The 12,513-nt window shown below is 45.8% G+C and overlaps 1 protein-coding gene across 3 annotated transcripts in view; it reads left to right on the top strand.

The window, feature by feature from the left end:
* Positions 1-12,513, top strand: part of IFT43 (intraflagellar transport 43) — a 130,246-nt gene that overhangs the window by 56,919 nt on the left and 60,814 nt on the right. The gene's annotated exons all lie outside the window — the stretch shown is intronic.

Below are 12,513 nucleotides of genomic sequence, written 5' to 3' on the forward strand. Positions count from 1 at the left end.
ATACCTTGCTAAGTCACACAGCTAGTAAGTAGCCAGCCCAGACCTTGAGCCCAGGTAAGCCTGATTGTAGGGGTCATGCTGGTATTCTCTGTGCTTTGCTTCTTCCATTTTATGCCCCTTGGCACCTGGTATAGTACCTTTGTGATGCTAGAGCTTTGGCAGATATTCCCTATTTTGACATGGCTCCAACATCTCAGCCTGTGGGAATAATAAGTGAATGGGGGACCTCCTGTGGCCTACCTGCCTGCACAGCTGTGCTCCAGCCAGCTGCCTGACCCACGAGAAGAAGGTGGGCACAAGGGATGCAGCAGCCTGCTCTCAGGGCACGAGCCAAGGCCACGCCAGCTCTGCCATTGAAAGGCTTAATTAGGCTAGTCATTAAGTTCAATTAGGCATTGGAAGCGATCATTTCTTCTAACCCTGCAGTGCCCTCCAAGAACTGGATCCATTCCCAGGCAGCCAGCTCAGGAGGTGTGGGTACTAGTTACTGGGTCATGAGCAGCCCCGGCTCTAATTTGGGAGCCTGTGACTCCATTGCTATGCTGAGGGCAGAGTCACCCAAGAAGCCCTTAGCCCAGAGGGAGAGCCTCAAAGTGCACATTAAATATGGCCAAGTGTCTGGTTTTTCCTGGGCTCACTTCTGAGCCACCCTCCTTTATCAGGACAGCCCTTATCCTCATGTAGGAGTCAGGACATCAACCTGGCACTGGGCCCCTTTTGCTACTCACTGGCCATGCCAGGAGGGCAAGTCACATGGCCTCTTTGGGCTGAGGTTCCCTCATCTGTAAAATGAAGGGTTTGGACTAAATGATCTCCAAGTTGCCTTATCATCTTTAGGATATTATGATTCTAGGCAGTCCCAAATATACTAGTCTTAGGTTTGGAAAGTTGGAAATGAAGAAAGAGATTTCTGTTCACCACAGGAGGCCATTTTAAGGAAAGGGGAGGAGAGGCACGTTGCTGAGCTGGCAGTGAGGAGGAGGAGGAGGAGCAGCTGCGGCTGACTTCGTGCCACTCTCAACACCCTTGGGCTCTGTCTCATCAATGTTAAGATGAAGTGGTCTCAGAGGCCCTTTGCAACTCAAAAAACATGTATTTTTGAGCTTCTGAAACATACTTTCTAAGCAACTGCTTGAAACAAGCCCTTTTTGCCTGAATTATTCCTTGAAATGAAACAGTTGACAAACACTGTGGCGGGACAGGCCTTCCAGGCACAGTGTGTCAGGGTTTGGAGGCATGAAGACACTACAGTGTGTTGAGAACGAGCAGACCAGAGATTTGCAGAGGGAGATAGGAGATAGGCTGGTAAGAGAGGGAAGGGCCCACTTGTAAGGCCTTGAACTCCAGGCACACACTTTATTATTTAGGGAACAGGGAGTGACTGAAGTGTTGACAGGAGTATGACCGATGGTGCAAGGGACCATTAGCACACCTCTTTTGGATGTCTTTTTGATGTGGTGTTACCTTGGGGCAATGGCAGGTGTAAAAAGAAAGCCATTCTTCCCACTCCAGAGTCCACTTCTTAAGGGCTATCTCGGCTCCATTCTTTATAACAGGTGCTCTGTTTCTAGGCTGGGCGTAGTTGTGGAGAAGGTTTGCTTATCCTTTTTTCCCAAAGTTTGACACCTTTTCCTTTAGCAGATATTGGTAACGTAGCTCATTTGTATCATAAGGATTGGACTCTCATCATTTCAAATCATGCTTTCTCTTCTCAGACCATATATTATGGTTTATTAGTTATGATTATGAAGGAGTCCCTGGGTGGCGCACATGGTTAAGCACTCAGCTACCAACCAAAAGGTGGTTTGACTCTCCCTAGCGGTGCCTCGGAAGAAAGGCCTGGTGATCTACTTCCAAAAGGCCATTAAAAAAAAAAACCAAACCCAGTGCCGTTGAGTCGATTCCGACTCATAGCGACCCTGTGAGATGAGAGATAAGCCAAAAGGCCGTAGCCGTTGAAAATCCAAAGGAGTAAAGTTCTACTCTAAAACACATGGGGTCGCCATGAGTCAGAATCAACTAGACAGCAACTGGTAGTTATGATTACGAGGTAGGTTTTCCCGTAGAATGTGTTTCTTCTTAACTAGAATCGTTATGTAATAGTAGATGGGCATGGGGGCCGGGATTGGGAGTGGCAGTACGACCAGTAACAGAGCTGGGGAGACACCTGAGAAGTCATCAAGTCTTACCCCTTCAGTTTATTGATGGAGAAAATGAGGCCTGGAGACCTGGAGAGGTTAAATGACTGAAGAGTTACAGAATCTTTGAGTTAGAAAGGCCCTTAAATGTCACCTTGTCCCACTGCCCAAGGTCATACAGCTAATTAGTGTAATAGAATGTGCCTTTCATTGTACAGCCAAGCCCATTCTGAAAGCTCGAGAGCTGCACGCATTTATCTCAAGTTCATGAAAAGGTCATGCACTATAGTATTTGCGCGATAGCAAGTCTGTTAGAATAAAATCGTCTTTACTGCCATCCTCCGGGACCCTCACAGAAATGAGATGTTGATCATATGAGGCAATCTTATTGAACAAAAAAATTTTCAAGGAAAAAAGTTGTGTCCCCTGAGCCAGCCAGTCTCTGCTAAGGGGGGCTTGCTGCTTTGCAGTAGAGTAGCTAAAAGCCAGGAGGGAATGATTAGAGATGCCAGCCATTGGTTAAAATTCCCCCAACATAAACGATCTCCTTGTTCTCTCTTTGATGGATTCAGGCTCTCAAAAATAAAATGCATCTGTGAACATCACACCTACTTCTTTCTTTTTCTTTTTAGTCCTTTACTGAGAAGTAACCGAAAGCAGTTTAGTATAGAAGAGGAAGCTTGGCATAACCCCAAAACCAAATCCACTGCCACTGAGTCGATTCCGACTCATAGCAACTCTATAGGACAGAGTACAGCTGCCCCATAGGGGTTCCAAGGAACACTTGGGGGATTCGAACTGCCGACCATTTGGTTAGCAGCCATAGCTCTTAACCATTACGGCACCAAGGTTTCCAAGCTTGGCGTAAAGATGCACATGAAGTAGAGCCTCTCACATAGCCGGAATTGTCTCTGGTCTAATGAGTTTGTCAGTGATTTTGCTTTTTGGGCCCATGCGACACCCCACCAGGGCTGCTTACTGGCGGCTGTGCTAGTTTCTCCTTGTTTCTCAGCAGTCATTATACAAGAGGCCATGTTTTGAAGTGCCAGGCTCTCCTTGGGTCAGATTTACCCCGGAGTTACCAAGACAGATCCTGAGCCTTCGAAGAGGCTGCCACACTGCCCCAGCGGCCCCACACGCCAGGGGCTGGAAGTGGGCTCGCTTAGGGCAGGGACACCTCTCACCACATCCCATCCCTTGGGCAAGTCTCAGTGTATTTACAGGTTTTGGGGGGAACCATAGGACGTAACAGGAGCACAAAAAACAGTGGGTCAGTGGAAGGAATTCTTTATAGGTTACTTCATTTTCCAGCAGAACATTCTCTCCAGGAGAAGTAAAGACCAAATCCACTCAGTGATTAAAAATGGATTGAATTAATAGTTTCCAGAAACGCTGAATAGAAGTCTGCCCCTGACTTGTAGACACACGGTTTTTACTTGTTTCAGTCCCTGCATCCTGTCACACTCCTTCTCTTACAGCCATATTCCCCCCAAACTGGCTTTGAGTCACAAACAAGATTATTCTTTTTTCACTTAATTTTAAGTCTCTCTTATCATATCAATGGGAAGGTCGTGATTTTTGCAGCTTGTATTTCTTTAACACCTTTCTAACCTTGCTAGTCTCCCTTTTTAACAAAGAATAAGCCATAGGTTCACACTTTTGGCAGATAGCAATATCTAGCTATGATAAAATTTTGAGGTTTTTCACTGTATTGTTTTTTATAGTCACCTTCTGTATGGCTGGTGGTACTAGCTTTCCATTGAGGATATGAAGTTTTCTTTTAAATAAGTTTATTGAAGTAAAAATGAGTCAGTTTAAAGAAAAAACTAGGTACAGCGAAAACACAGTTAAATAGCAAAATTTGTGAAGGTGGCACCTGAGAATGACAGAGGTTTGGGAGGTACTGCCCTGTAGCAGTTCCTCCTGGCTGTTCCCCCCCCATCCTTTCCCTAAAAGGAGGAATAAAAGAACTTCCACTTAACCTCTTTGTGCCATGTTTATGTTGCAGAAATGGTAAGTTTCATATTAAAAACCAAAAAACCAAACCCCTTGCCATTGAGTCGGTTCCAACTCATAGCGACCCTATAGGATAGAGCAGAACTGCCCCATAGAGTTTCCAAGGAGTGCCTGGTGGATTTGAACTGTTGACCTTTTGGTTAGCAGCCATAGCACTTAACCACTATGCTGCCACGGTTTCCAGTTACATACTAGTCGCATACTATTTATTGAAACCGCTCCTTAAATTGTGGGCTTACATAATTTGAAAAAAAAAATTGAAAATTATTTGCTAGCTCCATTGTTCCCTCCCGAACCCAGTCGGCATAAGCGCGTGTCAGTAGTGCTGATCATCTTCAGTGTGCCACACCACGCATGTGCATGCTTACCCAGCCAGCTCTGACACCGTTCTCATTTTCTGCTACCACCTAGTCAGCCACTTCAGGTCCCCTGCTGTCCTCTGAGCACTCTGGCCCTTTGGAGCCTCCAGCCTTTATTCAGGTTGTTTCCTCTAGCTGCAGAGGCCTTCCTACGTCTTTTCTGCCTGTTGCAAGCCTGCTCATCTTTCAGTTGGCAAGTTTTCTGGGAAGGCTTCCCGGATTCCCTTCCTCCCCTGCCTCAACTAGACTGGCTGGTTCCCTCTTTGATGCTCCCATGCCTTTGTGTTTGCACACCTCACTTGTCCCGCTAAGTTGGGGCAGGGATTGGGAAGCTTGGTTTCTAGACCCAGTTACAGCTAGCGCCAGGGGTTTAGCTAGGTCCCTTTAACTGCTCCTGGTCTCCATTTCCCCATCTAGAAAATGTAAGGTTTGGACTGGGCAAGGAGCCCTTCAGGCACTGATACGTGAGTGTATGGAGGTGTTAGTGTTATGTCTGTAACATTTTTCTCTCCCACCAGACTGTAAAATTCTGAGCAAAAAAATCCCTGAACCCCGTCACCCTCACCTCATGCCTGGTAGATAGTGACTGAATAAATGTTTGAAAAATAATCTTCATTTGAGATAACTAAGATTTCCACTTGTAAGCTCTCTTTCACTTTTTATCTTTCTTGATAGCATTAATATACATAAACCTTTTAGGTTCCCTTAACTGTTTTTAGCTACTAAAACTTTGTATATTTTCAGTATTTTCCCCCTTGATAAATAAAAGCCTCTTTAGAGTTTAAATCAGAACAAAGATGTTACTTTGAATTTGACCAGCAGGGGGCAGGCTTCACCCAGGAATTGCCATGTAATTCACTCTCCAAGTTCACAGGGCTTAGTAGCCTACAGACAGAACATCTTTCTACTAGACACCTTATTGATAAACTATGTTGCTGCGAGCTAAATCTGACCTAATTGACCTAAAACTCCAGAGTATCAAAATGTGGGTGCTGGAGATTTCTTGCTTGTCTTTAAAGAAAGCGAGAAAACACAACAGCTATGATATACGGTGGACACTGAACGCATGAATGGCGAGAACTAGAAACTGAGGGGAAAAAGAACGGGAACTAAGCTTTCAGGAGAGAATTAAATGAGGGGAAATTTATTGGCTAAGAAAAAATTCCGTTTATGAGAAATATGTGGCTTCCAATCCGTATTACGTGTGTACGGACATCTGAGTGCTGAGGGACCCTAATTACTGAGCCTACAGCCTGAGACTAAATGGACAATGCAGCCAAGATTACAATGGCAGGTTTCTCCTTTCCTCAGACTTAGGTTTTCATTGTGAAGGCTCGTTTGGTGGATCACACAGTTTATAAAGTAGAGCCTCATTTTTGGATTTGCTGGTGACGTATTAAAAAAAAAAAAAAAAAACCCTGGTGGCATAGTGGTTAAGTGCTACGGCTGCTAACTAAAAGGTTGGCAGTTCGAATCTACCAGGCACTCCTTGGAAACTACAGGGCAGTTCTGCTGTGTCCTTTAGGGTTACTGTGAGTTGGAATGGACTCAACAATGGGTTTTTGTTTTGCTTTGTTTTGTTCTTGTTTTTTTAGTAATGTGTTGGGGCCCTGGTGGTGCAGTGGTTAAGAGCTATAGCTGCTAACCAATAGGTCGGCAGTTCGCATCCTCTAGCCACTCCTTGGAAACCCTATGGAGCAGTTCTTCTCTGTCCCCTAGGGTCACTATGAGTCGGAATTGACTGGACGGCATGAGGCTCAGTGACGACGTGTTATATGACATGGAACAGCTACCTCCCCTCTCTCATGCTTTGGTGAAGCTTACCTCAGTGGGGGTTTGTAGGCAATTGTGAAGTTGATATTGAATATTTGTAAATGATGAGGGAAAAAAACTTCACAAGACAATGGTATTTTGACTTCTTTTCCTCCAGTGGGATGATGTTTAGAATGTCAGACAGCTTGGCCACCAGTTTAGTTGGCATCTCATTCCTGTTCCTGTCTTTGCCTCTTTATGAATTTGGCCCCCAGCTGCAGAGATTCCCCCTTGGGTACTGTGAGCCATATTTTAGCTTTTTTCTTTCCTGCAACAAGTTGGAATAGTAACCATTTGTCAGTATCGACTCGACAGCAGTGGGTTTTGGTCCAGACCTTTCCCGTTCTTCCTGGGAGCTGAAGCCCTGGTCAGCTGGGGAAGAGCTAGCAGAGGGCCTTCCCCTGGGGCTGTCCAGGCTCTAGGTGCCTGGCGCTCTGGTCTATTTTAAGCCTGTCCTGTCTTACAGCAAAGAGGTGAGTCTAGGGCCCAATATGCGCTGTATATATTAAGAGACTTCAAGGACACTTCCCCCCATTTATCCCAGTTATGTCCCCTGCTAAAATAGGTTAACGGTGTCTAATTAACCACCGAACATTGTCATGCTGCATAAAGATAGCGTCCTGGCTGTTCTCTGAGCCGTGGTACTTTATCTCCATTTAGATCTCTGCAGTATTCCATTAAACTAGAGAGAAACATCTTAACTGAGATGATGTCTACATTAGGGCTGCCTTTCACCCTTCAGCACGTAGCCCGGGTAAGCCACAGTTGAGGCCTTATGCCTAAAGATAAGGAAAATCCAGGGTGCTTTCTGGTCTCTCCCCACAAAGCCTGCAGCGTCCCTGCAGTTGGGGTAATAACCAGCTTGCTAGCCCCCTACCCAGTTATTTTTGCATGAACGCTTGATCGTGAGGCCAAGCCAGGTCCCCTGATACAGCAAAAGAGAGAGAGGACAGGCAGGGAGGGCTTTACAGGGAAGCCTTAAAGTGCATTGCAGCAGCTTACCATTAAGCCCCAGAATGATCGAAAGATCCAACAGTGGTCCCGACAGGGAAGCCTTAGAGTGCATTGCAGCAGCTTACTGTTCAGCCCCAGAATGAAGCTGTGAGGATCGAAAGATCCAACAGTGGTCCCATGTGGCTGCAGACATGGGGTGCGCCAGTGGGATCAAGCATGTCCTTAACTGACCAGTCACATCCCTTGAATATCAGTGTGGTCGCTAAATGCCGAAAGAGAGGGATTGCATTGGAGGGGGAGGTGAGTGACTAGACGGGGTCTCCTTTTTGCCAAAATGTAAGCCATCATGTTGTAAATAAGCCCTACATAATAAATCACAGGACAATTAAACCAGCATTAACTATCAAATTGTCAGGCCTGACAAAACTGCAGCACTTCTGAGAGTTGACAGTGTGTCCCCATCGTGGAGAATATCAGTTGTATTTGAAACAGAGTCTATGGAATGAGCATTTCCCACATTGTAGAACTGCTTTTATGTCTGTATGGTGGAGTGTTAAGAGATGCACTTTGGAGTCACATAGCTTGGAGCTTGGATTCTGGCCCTACCAGTTTCTAGCTCAGTGACCTCAGGCAAGTTACTTTGCCTCTCTGAGCCCCAGTATCCTCATCTGTAAAAAGGGGCAAATTCAATAAGATAATATAGCTAAATAAGAAAATCTGTAATTATATATAATTACATATTAATCACATATAAGTGAGATAATAACACAGTGCCTGGCGCCCAACAAGCTGCATATACGTTAACCATTATTATCATCAGTCACCATCCTCATTATGACAGGTTTGTGGGAGTGGAGGCAGCATAAAGGAAGGGCAGTCCAGGGCCTGGGAAAGGGCTTTCCCCTGAGAATTGACGGTGGATGCATCGAGCCAAGGAGGAGAAATGAAGCATAGGTCATAGAGAAGCTGCAGTGACAATCAGGAGGGATTGGGTAAGTGTTGAGCTGAAGGACTGAGCTCTAAATGTGGGTAGCCCAGTAAGACAAGCCCTTTAACCTTAAAATCCTCTATCTGAGAACTTGATATTTAAAGAAAGCGGCTTCATGGCTGAATGTTCTGAGCAATTTGGAAAGGGCCACACAGAGATGACCGTGATGTTCCCTCTTGCCAAGTCGCTGACCAGGTTGGGCGCATTGCTTGTTGGAAGGGAGGAAGGCAGTGTGTCCTGATCCTGTCACCCTGTCTGTATGAGGTGGGAGGTGAGGGAGGATATTTACTCTCTTAGTCCAGAGTTAAAGCTTCATCCTGCAAAATGGCCAAAGCAATCAGCAAGTGATGGAGTAGCTCTTAAAAAGAAACCTGGCATTTAATTAACTTTTCAAAGTGCTAGTTCAGCAACCTCTGTGTTTTACATTTTGAATATTGAACAGGCATCTCTAATCGGATCTGAATTACTTCTGGGCCTGCCAGGGTGAGCACCAAGAGATCTTAAAGCCATCTCTCACTTGTTTGTTTTTTACTACTACCATGGTATCTTGTCTGAATTTCAGGATTTCCAATTCATGATCACTCGGGAATGGAGGCTTGTGGACCATCTGGACCGCTTGCTTTTTCTCCCTCTCTTCCCCTCAGCTTTTGGGTCAAGTCTGTCTTCATTAACACTTTTGTTAGAAGAAAGTAGGCATCTCAGAAAGATAAGACAAATAGGTTTCAGTTTTGCTGCTTAGCAACTGGAGTGTTCAGCGTAATGTGTGAGGTAAAGCTTAGGACGGTGATTCCCATATATATGACTGGGTCCCATTTCTAGAAATTACTACCTCATGGGCTGTGGGGTGAGGCCTAGGCAATGCACACTGAAAAACTTCCCAGGTGTGATTCTGTTTTGCACCATTGATTTGAAGGATTCTCTCCAGCTTTGAATTTTCGGTCTATACCATCCCTGTCTATGTTTGCCTCACATGTAGGAAGCCGGGAATGGACTGTCTGTACAGTAAACTTAAGCAGATGTCTGGGCGCCCTAGGGACACTGGGAAATCAGCCAGTATCTGCTTTTGGAAAGGCTCGGAGCGGTGTTTTTGGAAAGTCGAGAGGTTGGAATTCTAGTTACAGCCTCATCACGAATGAGCACACACCCAGCCACAGTGCCCAGTGTCCCTGTCTAGAAAAAGGTGTTACCGAAACCTGCTTTCCCTCTTTCTCAGAGTTGTGCGGCTTGTGATGTGATGTGAAAAATCTCTGAAGAGTCTCAAGTGCTCTGCCTCTGTGAGGTGGTCATACCAGTATTATTACGGTAACCGTTAGGCTATCCGATGCTCTCTAAGCCACTCTGAGCACAGAGGCACATGGCCATGGGGCAGTGTGATAGACTGCATGGGCTGTGTTGACCACAGCTCTGTGGACAACCTGCCGTGGGGCTAGGGCCAGGTCACATGGGCCAAAACAACATCAGAGCCCTCATGACTTAGGAAAGAAGTATGTCTCTAAGGCAGAGATGGCCCCGAACCCAAAATTCAGCCTTTACCCCACATGATCTGTGGCAGGCAGGGCCTCAGCTTCAAATTCTCTGGGTACCCACCTTGATGGGCTATTGTAGACCCCTGTGTTTTAGTTTTTTGTTTACTAAAACCAGAACATGTACATAGTACTTCTCCTTACTACTTACAGGGCGTTCTTTTCCAGTTTGTATTATTTTATGAAATAAAAAGTTGGTGGGGGGGGGCTGATGGTGATTCATTAAACTGACTTCATGACTCACTAATGGGTCATGAGCTGTAGTTTGAAAAACATTGTTCTGGGCAATGTGTCTCTATGCTGGGCTGTGTGCTACTGCCCTGGGCTGTGTGTCACTGCTGGGCTGTGGTGCCTTTGGGGACCAGGCAGGTAAAGCAATCTGTGAAGCAGGGTATTTTAGAATGGCACTTGATATTTCTGAGACATGACATGTCCATATTCACACTTCTATAAGGAAATATACTCCCTAAAAAAAGAAAGACATATACTGTCACCCAGTTCTCTGAAAACGTGCTTCCCATCAAGTGTTCCGTTTACCCTCTCACTTTGGCTTCCAGCACAGCTACGAGAAATTCCTCCCTTGCCTTTTAGCTCCTGCTTTTATATGAGAAGGAGCAGTGCAGATTCAGCAGAGCAACTAGCGCTGGACCTGTGCTGGGGAGCTGTAGGGAAGGCAGAGCTCAGCCTTGTGCAAGGAGGGCAACCATAGCTCCACGCTGCCTGACTTTTACAAGTGGGGATGCAGGGCCAGTGTCACCAGGCTTCTATTTTAAGAATTCATAAATCTAGATTGTTGGATAAAAGCTCCCAATTTTGGCAACTAGTTCATGCTAAAACCAAACAGAACAAAACAAAAAATAAACAGCAGCGTGGTCCAGACCAAACTCATCTGCAGGCTAGATAAGTCCAGAACTGGACAGTTTTCCATCTGTGACCTGGGTCGGAGGCAGGGTGTGCCCTGCCATTTCTCCAGGGCCCCACCCAGGCTCCCACAGCCCCTCCAACTCCCCTCCATCTCCCCAGAATCTGTTATTTCTCATGTATATGGCAGAGATCCAGACAGACAGACCACCACCTGAGGACAACCTTGTTGCCTATCCTTGGGGGCTCCACTTTAATCTTACTCCTCATGGAGACCCTTCCTCCCTAGGTGGAATAAGTCCTTTGGCAACCCCTAGTGTGAGAGAACAGGATGTGGGGTCAGCAGTAATTAAGATGACTACTAAACTCACCCCCTTTTAGGATGTTGAGTGGAAAATTGCAATTAATCAGCCTTGTTCCCTTCGGACAAGATCACTACTGTTTTTGCCAGGACACATTGCTTAGGAAAGGGACGATTCAGTCATACCTCCTAAGGGTAATCAGAGACGAATATGTCCCTTAATGTACAAAACGAAGGCCCTGGCCTTGTCTACCTGGCCTCTTTAATCCTATTACTCTGGTCTAATCCTGTTATCATCCAGGCCCTTCTGCTTTTGATGACATATTGGGTGAGTCATTTGGTTAGTGGCGTATAGAGTCAACTTCATGAGGACAGGTAGAGGCAGTGGTCCTGGGGAGTGGCCGTGAACTAGGAGAAGAGCTTTATATCTTGCCACACAGACAGAAGATGGCATTGGCTGCCACCAGGAGCTCTACAGTTAAGATCCCTTTGACTTAGAACAGGCACTGGAAACCTCCCTCTTGGATCACCTATGTCACCATGTTGGTGGTGCTGTGGGCACCCCAGGTGCAGTTTGCCCTTGGTGCCCTCCTACAGCCTTTTCTGTCACACTGGCCTTCCCACCCCTGACTGGCCTTCCTGCCCCTATTTGCTTAGTCTCCTTACTCTGCCCTTTAAGAATCAAAAACTGCAGCTTGGGAGTCTTGCCAGAGAATTGTTAGTGGTGCAAATGGTAACCAAAAGGCTGGAGGTTCATGTCCACCCAGAGGCGCCTTCAAAAAAAGGCCTGGTGATCTGCTTTTGAAGGTCACAGCCTTGGAAATCCTATGGAGCAGTTCTGCTCTGCACGTGTGGTGTTGCCAGGAGTCAGAATCAACTCAGCAGCAACTGATTTTGGTTTTATTCTTCAAACTTTATTCACTTCTCCCTCCCTGACTGTTGAAAACAAAACAAACAACAACAAAAAACAGTGCAGTTGATATGGTCTAAATTACATGCAAAGTAGTTTCTCTAAACTTGGGCTTAATTCATTATTATACTCTTGTGAAGAGTTGTTTGCACATTGCAGGAATTGCTGGTTGGCACTGATGCCTCTCTAACTGGTGGGGTTCGTGGGCCCAGCCCTGTTAGGCCACTTCCTGTGCATTTGTGACTTTGCCATCTCCCTCACCCCATTTATCATGGTGGTGGATATCTGACTTAAATAGTTTTTTAAAAAAATTTTGTTATGGTGGAAATTTTCAGCATATAAAAAGTAACCACCGTGTGGTACTCAGCATCCAGCCTTAGCAGTTATCAACATTTTGCCAATCTTATTTGGAAGTCTTTAGATCAATTGTCATTAGTGATCCGCTTAAGTTAGAATTACCTGGAATGGGTTTAAAATGCGTATGTCTGCCCAGCTCCCTCAAACCAGCTGACTCAGAAATCTCTCACTGCCAGGTCCAGCAATCTGTGTGTCTAACACACTTCCCAGTTCTTGTGCACTCTAGAGTTTGGGACCCACTGCCATAGATGAACATACTTGTGTAAAACCAGACTTCCTATTCTCCTGGAGTGT

The sequence above is a fragment of the Loxodonta africana genome, chromosome 10, assembly GCF_030014295.1.
Source record: "Loxodonta africana isolate mLoxAfr1 chromosome 10, mLoxAfr1.hap2, whole genome shotgun sequence".
Lineage (NCBI taxonomy): Eukaryota > Metazoa > Chordata > Mammalia > Proboscidea > Elephantidae > Loxodonta > Loxodonta africana.